The sequence below is a fragment of the Lissotriton helveticus genome, chromosome 4_1 (assembly GCF_964261635.1).
Source record: "Lissotriton helveticus chromosome 4_1, aLisHel1.1, whole genome shotgun sequence".
Classification (NCBI taxonomy): domain Eukaryota; kingdom Metazoa; phylum Chordata; class Amphibia; order Caudata; family Salamandridae; genus Lissotriton; species Lissotriton helveticus.
This window is the reverse complement of record NC_136063.1, coordinates 109,347,943-109,362,380: the sequence shown is the minus strand read 5'-3', so window position 1 is coordinate 109,362,380 and position 14,438 is coordinate 109,347,943. Positions and strand designations below refer to the sequence as shown.

Below are 14,438 nucleotides of genomic sequence, written 5' to 3'. Positions count from 1 at the left end.
TGAGTCTTTAAAATGGCCGCTGCTTTGAAATAGCTCCTGCGCATGCGTCAGTCACACTCACGTGTCCTGACGTGTTTGCAGGTTTGGAGGGAAATAGTTGCGCATGCGTAATACATAGCTTTGGCAATAACGTGGTACTGCTCGTGCCATTGCTCTTGTGCTCGTATATATGTAGCTAACATTTAGACTGCATAAGTATATTTCTTAGTGATAAGTTGAAAGTACAAACCCAATGATGTGTTTTTCATATCGTTGTTTCTATGTATTAATTTGTTTTCGCTTACTTTTCATGTATCCTCGACTCGGAGGGGTGCTGGGATGGGGAGACCATCTTGGAGGGTACTTGTGCGCAGACTCGCCAGGAGCCATAATGGCATTGAATTGCTGCCAAAGAAGGTTGATACCAGAAGCCACCCTGGGAAGCAGTACCTTCGCCCGCAGCATCACGATATTGTTCTAATATGTTGCTAAAATGTATTTCTTTCCCTGTATTCTGCGCAATTTTCTAATGGGATCCCCAATCTTGCTAGGCGGTGCCCAGAGATGTAAATAAGGCCTCCAAATAGTCTGTTCTGATTGGTGTGTTACCCAAATCCTATCTTAGGACCAATCCAAATTGAGGGATTCTGACACTTTGCAACATTGGGGGGTGGTACACCGTCCCCAAACTGTATATCTACCCTGGGTTCACCTAGGGAAATGGTCCGACTTGTCTGGTTTAGCTGACCTGTCACTGACCCAACACACTCAATAGGTGACTGAAGATACAGAGCACTGCGGAGTACTCTGTCCGAAATTGACCATAGACTAAGGTTCTACTGAACCTTAAAGTGCTGGCGAAGCACTTTGCTGGGAGTTCGCTGACCCAATCGGGGTCTTGATCGATAGCTGCAGAGAGGGTGGAGCGCAGGCGTTGCTTCCGCCCTGCGGGTACTGATTCCTGTCCTGAGGGTTTCCTGTCCTGTCCTGAGGTCCTGTCCTGATTCCTAATCTGAGGGTATCCTGTCCTTTCCTGGGTGTCCATTCTGCACCTGCTGTCCATTGAGGGGTATCCTTCCTTGAGGGTTTCCTGTCCTTAACTGACCCGTGGCCAGGGTTTGGTTTCCACACCAGTCTAGGTAAATATTGCTCTGAAATCTTTAAACTTGCACCTTTCTATTTTTCGGTCTTTTGCTTTAATAAAGACACACCTTTGCACATGTTGATTTTTTCCATGCTTTGCCGCAAACTATTGAATCATAAAGTCATTTGCATATTTTCATAACGTGTTCCCATGTTATCATATCTGTTAGAAATCATATTTTGCATTGCAGTTTGTCACTTTCTGATATGGTCTAGAACGTCCTTACTTAAACTATCCAAAGAACTTTTGCCCTAAATGCATAGCGTTTCCTGTGGCATCCCATATTAGTATTTCCATGATTACCCTGACTTTATTTCTCTATAGCTATGTACTTTTCATTATCTTGATTATCGATTGTCTTATTCTTGTAAATCTAATGCTTACCGAGAACGAACTTTAGATAAAGATTTTAAAACTTCCAGTTGTCCGTGGTCATTTACAAACAGTATTGAATGTCATTTTGAGTTTGTATTTTTGCTGCCTTTCCTTTACAGCTAGCTCCCTGATCCGTTGTGGTCATAGGTACCCGTGTCGGTGAATGGTAAGTCGGGTACGCTGAGTAATAACAGTAGGGAATTCACACAAATTGGTAGCAGCCCGTGAAGTCACCCGGTCAATGTATATTGTGAATTGAAATATATGGGCCCGAAGCCGGAAACGGCGAAATTATTGGTTGGGTGACCTCGCGCGCTCTATCACACCGATACAAGCCTCCAAACTCGTACCTTAATCTTTAGCTTTACTGTATATCTCCTCGCTTTGACTTCGCCGCCCTTAAACCATGCACCTCTCCCTGTTGAACAAAAACGCATATTGTGCCATTACTAATCCGAAACTCAGTGTATCATATTGAAACCTTATGCCCCTCCATTCCAAACGCTTACCTCCCACGTTGTCTTGGCGTCCCGATTACAGGCGACACCTCCAACACTTCCTGGTTCCATTTAGTTGCTTGTTCCAGGTGAGATTAGTTAAGTTTAAAAGTTACTCCTCTGTTGGTGTTCGAAATGAGCTGTTAGACAAGAGAGATGAATAAGTGTTTTGAGATGGAGTAATGTTTATTTTTTTAGAAGTTACGAGCACAAAAGAGACTTTTAGTCCGACTGGAGGATATCAGCGGATTATAAAAAGAGCATTCTCCCTACGATACGAGGTAGGAAATTTCTGTTAAGTAAAAATTGAGCGTTGGAAATATCACGCGATTGATTAATAATCTTCTCTTTGTGCCGATGCTTAAGAGTAAGCAAATGTTTTCTTCCTCTAGGCAAGATTATATAAGAAGATAAGGTAAAATACCTTCGAAATACAATTTTCATTTTGGGATTTAAGCTGATTTACACAAGCAATCTCACATGAGGCTGTTCACTTTTCTATTGCATGATCTGGCAATGGTCACTTCAAGTCACCATTGTGTTGTATGTTGGGACTATGTATTTAATTTGGACAGAAATGTTCTCAGATATATTTACTCTATTAGTATGTGCATGTATTCACTAATGAAATGTGAATTCTGAAAGACACAGGTTTTCTCTATGGGCCATGTGGGGCTCTATCTGCTCTACTCTAATTGAGAAAAAAATGTATGTGATGCTAAGACAGAAATATTTTGTATTATTTCCAGCCCTGATGAAGCCATTGGGTGTTTAATAACCTCGACGAAACGCGTTGGTTTGGGATTGGAATTGGAAAAGAAATAAAAGAAGAAAAACCTTCAAGAGCTTTTTGGATGATTTTGTATTACTTAACTAATTGAGCTATTTTGAGCTGTTATAAGTGGAGTGCTTCAATGTATGTGGACTTTTAAGTGTGCCTAATCGCTTTGATTACGCAGGGAGGAGGTTGGTGTTTTCCTCCCCTGAACATTGTAAGCACCCAGAGGAAACAGAATTTATGTAGTGAAAATATAAATGTGTATTGCTTCTTGAGCGCTTTGAAACTCCTTAAGCACCCAGGGTTGTAATTTTGCCTCTATTTAACTGTCTAGATAGAAAATACCCAGTAGAGGTCAGTAGAATACCAGAATTGCTTCCTGCTTAAATCCTTTCTCTTGAGGTTGAGCTTAGTGACAGCACTCATGCACTGCTCACTCTGTGAGACTGCTGTAGTGGAATATGAGAGAGAAGCTGCGTCCACTGTCTGCCCAAGTTTTTCATTGGCTTGCATCATTGTGTTTCGTAAATTCTGCCTTCCGATTTGTTAATAGGCTTGTTAGTCCCTCCTTAGTCCGACCTTGTCTTCATTTGTAACCTCCCATGGTGACTGGCCTCTTTACTTTAGTTGTTACACGGGACCTGTTATTTAGTCTGTAAGCACTATTTACTTTATTGAGTTTCTCTTACTGCAGGCAAGAAATGCGCTACTTCAGCTGAAACTGCTTGTCTTTTTTTAAGCAGCGAGGCCAACCCTGTAACACGGGCACCTACTTCCAATCACTTTAACCCGGCTTTATCTTGTGTCTGTTTCAGCCCCCAGGTAAAATAGATTTAGAAATGATTAGCGAATTAAGTCATCTGAATTCCAGTTAGCACATCATCTTGTGCTAATTAGCTGAAGTTGACAAAAGCACATCTGTGTTACATGTCATCTGTACTAAAGCCACCTGATGGGTTGTTTTCAAAAGCACGTTTTATGAACAACAACAACACCACCACCACCACCAATGCCACCACCACCACCATCAATACCTTCACCTCCACTAACACCAATACCACCACTGCCAATACCACCACCATCACCAATACCATCACCACCAATACCACCACCACTAACATCATCACCACCAATACCACCATCACCACCAATACTACACCATCAATACCACCAATACCACCACCACCAATACCACCAATACAACCAATACAACCAACACCAATGCCACCATCACCAATAATACCACCACCACCAATGCCACCACTACCACCATCAATAACACCACCTCCACTACCACTAATACCACCACCACCAATACCACCAATACCAATTCCTCCACCACCACCAATAACACCATCACCACCAATACCACTATTACCACCAGTACCACACAATCAATAATACCAATACCACCACCACCACCAATATCACCAATACCAACACCACCACCAATACCACCACCACCAATACCAACACCACAACTAGCAATACGACCAATAGAACCACCACCAACACCACCACCACCAATACCAATACCAACACCACCAATACCACCACCACCACCACCAGCAATGCCACCACCAATACCACCACAACCAATACCACCAAAACCAATACCCCCACCAATACCACCACCAATACCCCCACAATCACCAATATCACCACAGCTATTACAAATACCACCAATACCACCACCACCAATGCCAATACCACCGCCACTAATACCACAACCATCGAATACCACCACCACTAATACCACCAATACCACCACTAATACCATCACCAATACCACCGCCTCCAATACCACCACCAATACCACCACGACCAATACAACCAATACCATCACCACTGATACTAACACCACCAAAACCAATGCCAATACCTTTACCACCACCACCAATATCAATACCACCACCACCAATACTAGCAATACCACCAATACCACCAGCACCATTACCACCTCCACCAATACTACCACCCCCATCAATACCACCACCACCATCAATATCACCATAACTCATACAAGTACCACACATATCACCACCACCAATACCACCACCTGTACCACCACCACATCTAATATCACCACCAGCAAGACCACCTCTGCCATCACCAATACCGCTACCAATGCCACCACCACAAATACCACCACCACCAATACCAATACCAGTACCAGTACCATCACTACCAATAACTCCACCACCAATACCAATACCACCACCACAATACAAATGCAAACACCACCACCAACTTCACCAATACCACCACCACCAATCCTAACACCACCATCAATACCACCACCAACAGAATAAGGGAGAGAAGCTGTGCCCACTCTTTGCCCATATTTTTTATTGGCTTGTGTCATTATCTTTCATAAATGCTGCCTTCGGATTCGTTAATATGCTTGATAGTTCCTCCTTAGTATGGCCTTGCCTTCATTTGTAACTTCCCATGGCTACTGGCCCCTTTACTTCAGTTGTTTCCTGTTATTTAGTCTTTAAGCACTATTTACATTATTGAGTTTTTATTTCTACAGGCCAGACATGCGCTGCTTCAGCCGAAACCACTTATGTTTTTTTTAAGCAGCACGTGACTCGGTGCCTGCTTCCAATCACTTTAACCCGGTATTATCTCATGTCTATTTCAACCCCCCAAGTAAAATGGATTGAGAAATGATTAGCAAATTAAGTCGTGTGAATTCCAAGTAGCACATAATCCTGTGCTAATGGGCTGTAGCTGATAATAGCACATCTGTGTTACATGTAATCTGTACTAAAGCTACCTGATAGGTTGTTTTCAAAAGTCTGTTTTATTAATAACACCACCACCAATATCACTACAACCAGCTCCAATACCACCATCAATACCACCACCACCACCACCAATGCCAACCCTACCATCAGAAACACCACCACCAATGCCATCACCACCAATACCACCACCAATACCACCACCAATACCACCACCAATACCGCACCCACCAATGCCAATGCCAATAACAATACCACCGCCACCAATATCACCACCATTATTACCACCAATACCACCTCCACCAATACCACCACCACCACCAATGCTACGCTACCACCACCACCAATACCACCATCACCACCAATACCACAATATCAATACCACAAACACCAATACAACCACCACCACCACCACCAAAACTAATACCACTACCACCAATACCACCAGAACCAGTGCCAACACCAGAAGTAGAATTTTATTTGTTGATTAATTAAAATCATTACAAATGAGAAAAACTGGAAAAAAAACAAATGAATGTATGTATGTATTTTTATTTTTGTATAGCGCATAACTCACCGTTCGGTCTCAGAGCGCTCACCAAAGGACTGGGCTATAGAGGACTGGCGTGGGATTTAATTTCAGTTAAAATGCCAAGTTTTAAGGTTTTTACGAAAAGTTTTGTGGTTTGTGTCCGTTCTAAGAGATACAGGAAGGGTATTCCAGGTCAAGGGGCCTATTTTGGAAAGGCTTCTGTCCCCATTTCTGACCATTGATGGATTTATGTACCAAACAACATATTTTGAATGAGATTCGCTTTCTTATTAGGAGCCAGTGAAGGGCCTTCAGGCATGGAGCTGAGGGGGTGCGAGGAGGAAGATCAAGTGTCAGCCTTGCAGCTGAATTTTGTAGAGTCTGGAGTTTGGTTAGAGCGCTATCATTTACATCAGCCAGTAGCGCATTGCCATAATCAAGGCAGCTGATTATGAGACCCTGAATAAGAGGTTTACGGGAGGCAAGTGGGAGCCACTTGAAGATCTTCCTAAGACTTCTCATTAGCCCTATACTGGAGTGGACAACCCTATTTATGTGTGGGGACAAGGACAATTTATCATCAATGATGACTCCCAGATTTCTGACTGAGTTTTTTGGGGTTGGGCATATGCCTAGAGATGAGGCCACCATTCCTCTGTCCAGACTTTGTTTGCCATGCCAAACAGCATGATTTCCGTCTTTTCTGCATTTAACATTAAATATTTGTTTGTCATCCATTCTTGGATGGCCATCATGCACTGTTGGAATCTCAATTTGGCATCAGCTGGATTGGGGCCTAAAGTTATCAGAATCTGGGTGTCGTCGGCGTAGGATACTGTATCAAAGCCATATGTTTTGATCACGTTCGCCAGTGGGGATAGATATACATTAAATAATGTAGGGCTCAGTATGGAGCCCTGAGGGACACCTTTGTCGTTATCCACATAGGAGGAGGAGAATGAGCCAATCTTGACCTGTGACCGTCTCCCTGATAGGTAGCTCTGAATCCATCTGTGCACACGACCTCCGACACCAATCTCCGCCAGCCGTCTTAACAGGACGCTGTGGGAGATGGTGTCGAAGGCCGCCGACAGGTCTAATAGGATCAGGATGGCAGATTGTTTGGCATCCAAGGCTAGCCGAATGTTATCAACTACCTCCAGAAGGGCGGTCTCGGTACTGTGGCAGGATCTAAAGCCCGATTGGGAGGTGTCCAATAGGGTGTTGTCTTCTAAGTATTGGGTTAGTTGTTTCTTTATTAGGGACTCCATTACTTTGCCATAGAGTGGAAGAAGGGAGATGGGGCGATAGTTAATAGGTTGCTTAAGGTCAGCATTATTCTTTTTTAAAATAGGTCTAACAATTGCTCTTTTCCATGACGCGGGAAAGATGGCCCGGGCCATCTTTCCCGCGTCACACAAAACTATTATCATCCTTGGAATGATCCACCAATGAGTTAATAAATTACATTTTAACAAAATATTAAAAACATACATAAAAATCATTAACATGCATTATACTTACTAAGGTGCCTTGTGCTAGCAGCAAATACTATTTTAGCAGCATCTAACTGAAGTGGCATGTTGGCACCACTCTGAACTGACCTTTTTCTGTTGTGCGCATGTGCGGAAGGCAGACGCTTTGGTGCTCGCAGTCCGCGAAGTCCGAGAGGTCCACGAAGCCACAGCCTGCGTCTGTGCCCTCCGGAGCCGCGCGCCCCGTTGTAACCCCTGGTAGCTATAGCCGAGCATCGGTTTTCTCGGAGCGGCTCCAGGTTCATGGCGGCGGCGGTGGCGGAGTTCGGTTCCCGGTGGGAACGGCCCGAGAGCAGCGGTCTGTTGGCCAGAGGAGGGAGCCAGAGAGCCGTAGAACGCCAAAAGCCAAACGCCAAACGCCAGATCGGCTTTCTTCCACTATCTGGAGACGGGAGCGGGCCACCTGTCTTGCCATCTTGCCATCTCCATCCAGTCGCCATCCCATTGCCATCCCGTTGTGCCCGCCAAAGCAGGGGTGCAAGAAGCGGCGCAGCGGTACGAGAGCGAGAGCACCTGGGGCTGACCAGCGGTAGCAGCGGCAGCGGCAGCCTGATCACAGCCGACCACAGCCAGTAACCGGTGAGCAGGAGTTGAGGAGGGCGGGTGAGTCTTCGTGGAGCAGGCGAGCCGCAGGCAGGTGTGAGCGGGTGTTAGCGTTGCGCTGGGATAACAACAACACCGTCTCCACTCGCCGCCGCCTCCACCACCGCCATCTCCTCCGAAATCATCGTCAGAACCAGTACCACGACCCACGAGCCCCGAGCCTCGAGTCCTAAACCTCCAGCAAGGCGCAGGCTACCCCAAAGGCGCCGAGTGCCCAACGCCAGCCCCCGTTGCCGATACGCTGGAGGCTGGAGGCAGGCGCGAGCGCAGAGCCCCACGGCGGAAGGCGGAAGGGGAGCCTGTCCAGCCAAGCTAGTCTTGCCCAGTTCACCTGGCCCCCTGAAAAAACTCCCTGGGGGGGCCAAAAAGCCGATCCGGTACCCTGTAGTTGGAAGCAGAGGAAAGGCGCTGGGGGGACAGAGAGCATTGGAGTCAACGCCAATGCCGTAGTCGGAACCGGAGGACAAGTGGATCCACCCACCCCAGCCACGCCAACCTGCGGTGTGCCAAAACAGAGGCATCCTGACAGCAAGCACCTCCCGGGGACAGGGCAGGGGGGTACTCGCAGCGCACACTCGCAGGCAGAGTGAGATCAAGACAAAGAGCGAGAGCAAAGCTTACTCACCCACAAAGGAGAAGTGGGCAAAGAGCTCTAACCGGGGGACAATGAGGTCAGGGAGAACTCGACGAACGGTGGAATACAAGAAACCCCCGAAAAATTCAAAGAAGTCAAACGTAGACGACATATCTTTGGGGGCTCAAGTCGGCCAAAGGGAGAGGTTGGTCTCAGCGCCCACCCCCGAATCAACATCAAAAACCGCAAGAAAGTCGGGGCTCCTAAAATTCTTCTATTTAAAAGATCCAATTGCAGCAATCTACACGCCAACAGCTGAAGCCAGCAACTTACCAAACCCAATTTCCCCAATTAATGTTCTATCCTCTCTGGACAAAAACAAGTTAAGCATGAGCGACGGGCCAAATCCCTGTATACAATCCAAGGGTCCCTCACCCAAGGGAAGCAAGGGAAGCACACTGACAATTACCGCACAAGTACACCATCTAAACCCCCACGCAAGGGAAAACGACCACACAGAAGCTCAAAAGCACCCCTTGGCAGATGCGACCATAAAGGACCACAGTCGGAAAACAACTGACAGCACAACACTTACCAATGTGGTGGAAGTAAATGATCCTAAAGGTCAGATAAGACCCAAGGAGGGCTCAACAAGCCAGGGCAACCTACACGCTGAATCCCCGTGCGATAGTGACCCAAGGCACAAACCATTGTTTTTGTCAAACGATTCCGAATTGGAAGAACTGACGGAAATGATATCAATGTACCTAGAAACCCAAGGCAGAGCATTACGATCTGAGCCAAGTCCAAAAAATCTACACCCGAGTCTAGGTCTAGCGATGTCTACTCCGCGAGGGCCAGTAGAAGAAAGAATCCAGCAAAACCTCACCATAAATGACAGTAACATTATGACAATAAACGATCCTTACGTAAATCTAACTGCACCAATAACCATCTCGTCGGGCAGCTCGATGGACATTGATACAAAAGTTTCAAATAAGACTCAAGGAGATCAGTCGACCATTTGGATTAAGACCTTACTAAGCTCCTTAGATCAAGCCATAAAAGTTTTGAGCTTTCAATCGAATAAAATGGAGGTGCAAATCGACCTCATCACTCTAGTGGCAGGCCACATTGCGGGCTTAAACTCAAAAATGGACGCACTTACCTCACTTTTAAAAAATCAGGGGAAACTAGAGGCCCAATCAGACTTTAATAAACAACAGCTTTGTTGCGGTTGTGGCTCAATAATTGAAAAACTAGCAAGTTTGCCTGTAATTCTGATGGATATTTTACGGGAGGTAAGACACCCTCACAATCCAGTAAAAAAAATCACAAATCTTATCCCAGAAAAATCACACTCCCGGCCCTCACAGGTCAATCATAAAGGAGCATTCAACCAGTAATTACCTAAAGGACTTAGAATACATCTCGAGGGAAGTGGGGCTAGAAAGATCAGCACAAGACCAGGAATCAGCATTGCCCCCCCAAATACTAGTTGAAGAGGAAAAAATTGTCGTTAAAGAGGAAAAAATAGCAACCGAGAGACAAAAGAAAAAGGCCAGGAAAGCCAGATTAAAGTATAAGCAGCAACAAACTACAGACCCAGGCAAGCTGTTTCCGATCTTTAACGCAAACACCGCTCTGGACTCCAATTCCGATTCTCCCACCACGCCCCAAGACGGCAAGGATGGTCTAATTCAGATGCCAGTAAATCGAGAGTCCCAATTACCCGCGAGGGAGGACAAACCTAGGCAGAGCGCGACAATAACATCTGTTAACCAACACAGCACAATGAACTTGGTACCAGCCAAAGCTCTTAGCAGCCCAATGGAAAAAACACCAGTACCAAAGAGCATCCAGATTCACATGGAAGGAATCCCCAATTTTACCCGGATTACCGAAAAGGGAGGCCCAGAGCAAATAAGGCCCAGAGAAAACAAGGGAGACTACATAGGGAGACAAGGTCTGTCAAAACCGGCTGACAATAACAGTCCGAAGTCCACCGGAACACAGTCCACCCGCCTGAAACCGGAATCTCTCCTAAATAAAAAGTCAGGAGAAATTCAAGACCCACAGCCAAAAACCGTACCTACCCGCATGTGCGTTACCGTTTCGGAAATGCAGCGCACCTGTGCCTTACTACAAACTTGGCAAAACTCTTTTTTAAAGGGGCATCATAATCCAGGTCCAAACCACAGTCCAACTAATCTGACGTTGTCAGCAAATACGGACCGGGAGCGAGACCCGCCCTCTACAATTCCCAAACTCAATGAAATTACGAAGCCTCAACAGCCTAAAGATGCCAAAGAAAACCTCCATTATTCTGAATCGACACTCCACAATCTAACATTCATCCCGGAATATCCATCAAAGGGGCCTCAGGACTTCCTAAACCGAGGCAACCTGCTAAAATTATTCCAGGAAATAGAGGAGTTAAACGAGATAACATCACAGGACCTTCTGACAGTTGAATTCAAAAGAATACCCCATCATACAGAGTCTGAAGTCACCGTCACAACGTGGGCCTCAAAAGCCATCGCTGACAAGATATTCTCCACAAAAGATCACTTCGAAACATGGGGAATCTCGCTTGTAAGAAACACAAGCCCAAGATATCCATTTCCGTTACAAATAAACACCCACAATGAATCTAAGGGTAACGGAAAAAAACGTCCTCCGTTCTCCTGTTTATTAGGAGCACGTGCTACCTCACCAGCCGCTGCAAGCATAGCGGAAGGGGAAATCTTGATAGATACCAACCAACCAACAAGGCAGCACGGCCGGGTCAAAACAGATTGGTCCTGGGTCCCAACGTTCCTGTGTAAAAAGGGTCCCTAACACAAAGAAACATTTCTCATTTTCTCCATGTAGGAGGGAGGAAACGCAGAGTGCCAAAATAATCTCAACAACAATCTCAGTATGCACATGGAATGTACATGGATTCCAAGAAATGGAGCTGGACCATGAAACACAATTATTTTTTTCCAACCAAGACATAATCCTGATTCAGGAGACATGGAAATTAGCACCAAGTGTAATACCAGGCTTTAAGATCCACCACATCCCGGCAGAAAGACACTCAAACTTTGGGCACCCCCGGGGAGGTCTATCAACTCACATCACTCAAAAATTTAACTGGTCATCAGAAACACTGGATGTAGGCCTCAACTTGGTACAAGTGACCAGAATCACTGAATCCATGTCAGCTGGGCCCAAACAGTGGCAAATCATAATCCTCAATGTCTATATCCACCCTGATCGGAAGTTACAACAAGAAAAACAAATGTGCCTGACGTCGCTGATTAAAATGATGCAAAAAACCTACCTAGGATGTCCACTATTAATCTCAGGGGACTTCAACTGTGATCTAATTGGTAAACATAGGGCAAAAGGAATCACGCGACAGCCCAAAGGAGGCCTCAGGTTAGCCTTCGATCCAAGAGTCCTGGGTCTGACGATTTTAAACGGCAACACGACGGGGGATAGGCCGGCAGGTATTATGTACCTGAGTGGAAGGGTCCACTCAACAATAGACTACACAATAGTAAGTGACGACTTAATTCCAGACATTGAGACCTTCAAAATCGTCCAACGGCCAGAAAGCGACCACTTCCCCCAAATAACTTCCCTAAACACTGCGCCCAACGTGGCACCGAAAATATCAAGTTTGCTTCACCAAGCCTCTAAATTCAATTTAAAGAAACTAAAATGGCGAGGAGAAACGCTGGAAAAAATCCAGCTTGCTGTAACTGTTCGAAAATCCGAGTTAGGGCTGCAAAAAAGGGAGGATCTGGTAAAAAATTGGGAGCTATTGGTCCTGGACCTTCTTCACAAATTTCCAGCAACTTCAGGTGTACCGAGTAAGTCTACCCTTAAAAAGGAGCCATGGTTTTCCAACGAATTAAGAATGAAAAAAAAGGAGGGTAGCAAACGAGGTCCCACGTTTAGCTCGGCAAAAAAAATTGGGGTTACAAATAAACAAGGGGGATCTGATTGAAGCCAGAAGCGCTTATAGGAAGTCTTTAAACATCGCAAAAGCTGCCTACAAGGAGAAGCTATGGAATAGATTGCTAAGTGCAGGAAAACACCCCAACAGTCGAGAATTTTGGGCCATCATTAACGATCTAAATAAAGGACCAAAACTCTACCAGGAAGCGGGAGTAGGAGCCGACTCTTGGTCTCAACACGTGCAATCCCTTTACAGTATAACAACAGCAGGCCTTCCAAACAACACACAGGTAACAAATACAGTAGAGAATGGCCATTTGGGAATTCACAACACAGGTACAGTAGGACCGGTGATAAAGGATTGCTCAAAAGAGGAGATGACAGTCCCAGAATTAACAACTAGAGGGGAACTCTGTAAAATCAATACAAGGCTAAAGTCTGAAGAAGCACCAGGCCCGAATGGGCTGCCCAACGCCATCTTTAAACATGACCCGGAATTCTGGGCAGAAATCCTAACGCCACTTTTTAACCAAATCTATCATGACACACAGGTACCTGCATCATGGAAGGGAAACGTGATTCATCCAATATTTAAACACGGCGACCATGGCAACCCAACAAATTACAGACTTATATCGCTGATAGACGTGGAAGCAAAGCTCTACGCCTCTTGTATCCTCCTAAAGCTGCAAGACTGGATCGAAGAATCTCACAGAATCCCCTGGTTCCAGACAGGATTTAGGTGGAATATGGGGACTATTACCAACTTAACTTGCCTGTCACTATTAATGGACAGAACATCAATAAAGGGCGCACGATTATATGCCTATTTTGTTGATATCAAATCTGCCTTCGACAGAGTCAACCGAGAGCGTCTATGGGGTAAATTGCAGCTTTGGGGGACGCCAACAAAATTAATACAGGCAATAAAAGTTTTGCATGAAGACACATGGGCAAAGGTTAAATTGGGAAATGGAGCTTATACAACAAGGAACATACAAACACACCAGGGCCTAAAACAAGGCTGTGTTTTAGTGCCCACCCTTTTTAACCTTTTCCTTTCCGATCTTGCAACAGTGCTGGACACAGACGAAGTGCACCCACCTTCATTGGCAAACCGGCAAATTCCCTGTCTGCAATACGCAGATGACATAGTCCTGCTGAGCAAAACCCCAGTCGGCCTACAAAGAGCTTTAAACATCTTATCAGTATATTTAAGACAAGAAGGTCTGGACTTAAATAAAGAAAAAACCAAAGTGGTCCGTTTAGTAGATCCAAAAAAACTTAGTTACACATGGACGTTCAACGGGACGAAGGTGAACGAACAAGGTTCGTATAAATACCTCGGAGTAACAATATCCCAGGGAGCAAAACAAACGGAGCATATAACTGCAACACGCGCAAAAGCCCAAAGCCTAATCTTTGCTTACCGGTTGCTAAAAGCAAAAATGAACTGCCTGAACTACAATCACCTCTTGAAGGTCATGTCGGCACAAATTTTACCATCATTGTCTTACGGTCTCGTCACCTGGTGTGGCAAGGAAATAGACCTATTAAATGAGCTCCAAACCAAAATCTATAAAGCAGTTTTTAATCTTCCAAAGAGTGCTTCAGCCCCGCAAGTAAGGCTGGAATTCGTTCTGCAAAACCAGAAATATAGGAGCATGAGCGGCTTCATAAAACTGTGTCACAAGTTAAGATCCGCAGATCCGAATTCAAT

The 14,438-nt window shown here is 45.3% G+C and overlaps 1 protein-coding gene across 4 annotated transcripts in view; it reads right to left on the bottom strand.

The window, feature by feature from the left end:
* The window catches only part of LOC144828409 (fucolectin-4-like), a 390,135-nt gene that overhangs the window by 103,892 nt on the left and 271,805 nt on the right, over positions 1–14,438 (bottom strand). For 3 of the 4 annotated variants that reach the window (XR_013610443.1, XR_013610442.1, XR_013610444.1), the window contains exons 3-4: positions 2,008–2,135; positions 1,849–1,916 (exon numbers count right to left, since the gene is read on the bottom strand). The exons of the other annotated variant lie outside the window; for it this stretch is intronic. The gene's annotated coding sequence lies outside the window, so the exon portion shown is untranslated. The remainder of the gene's footprint in view (positions 1–1,848; positions 1,917–2,007; positions 2,136–14,438) is intronic. 4 annotated transcript variants of the gene reach the window in all.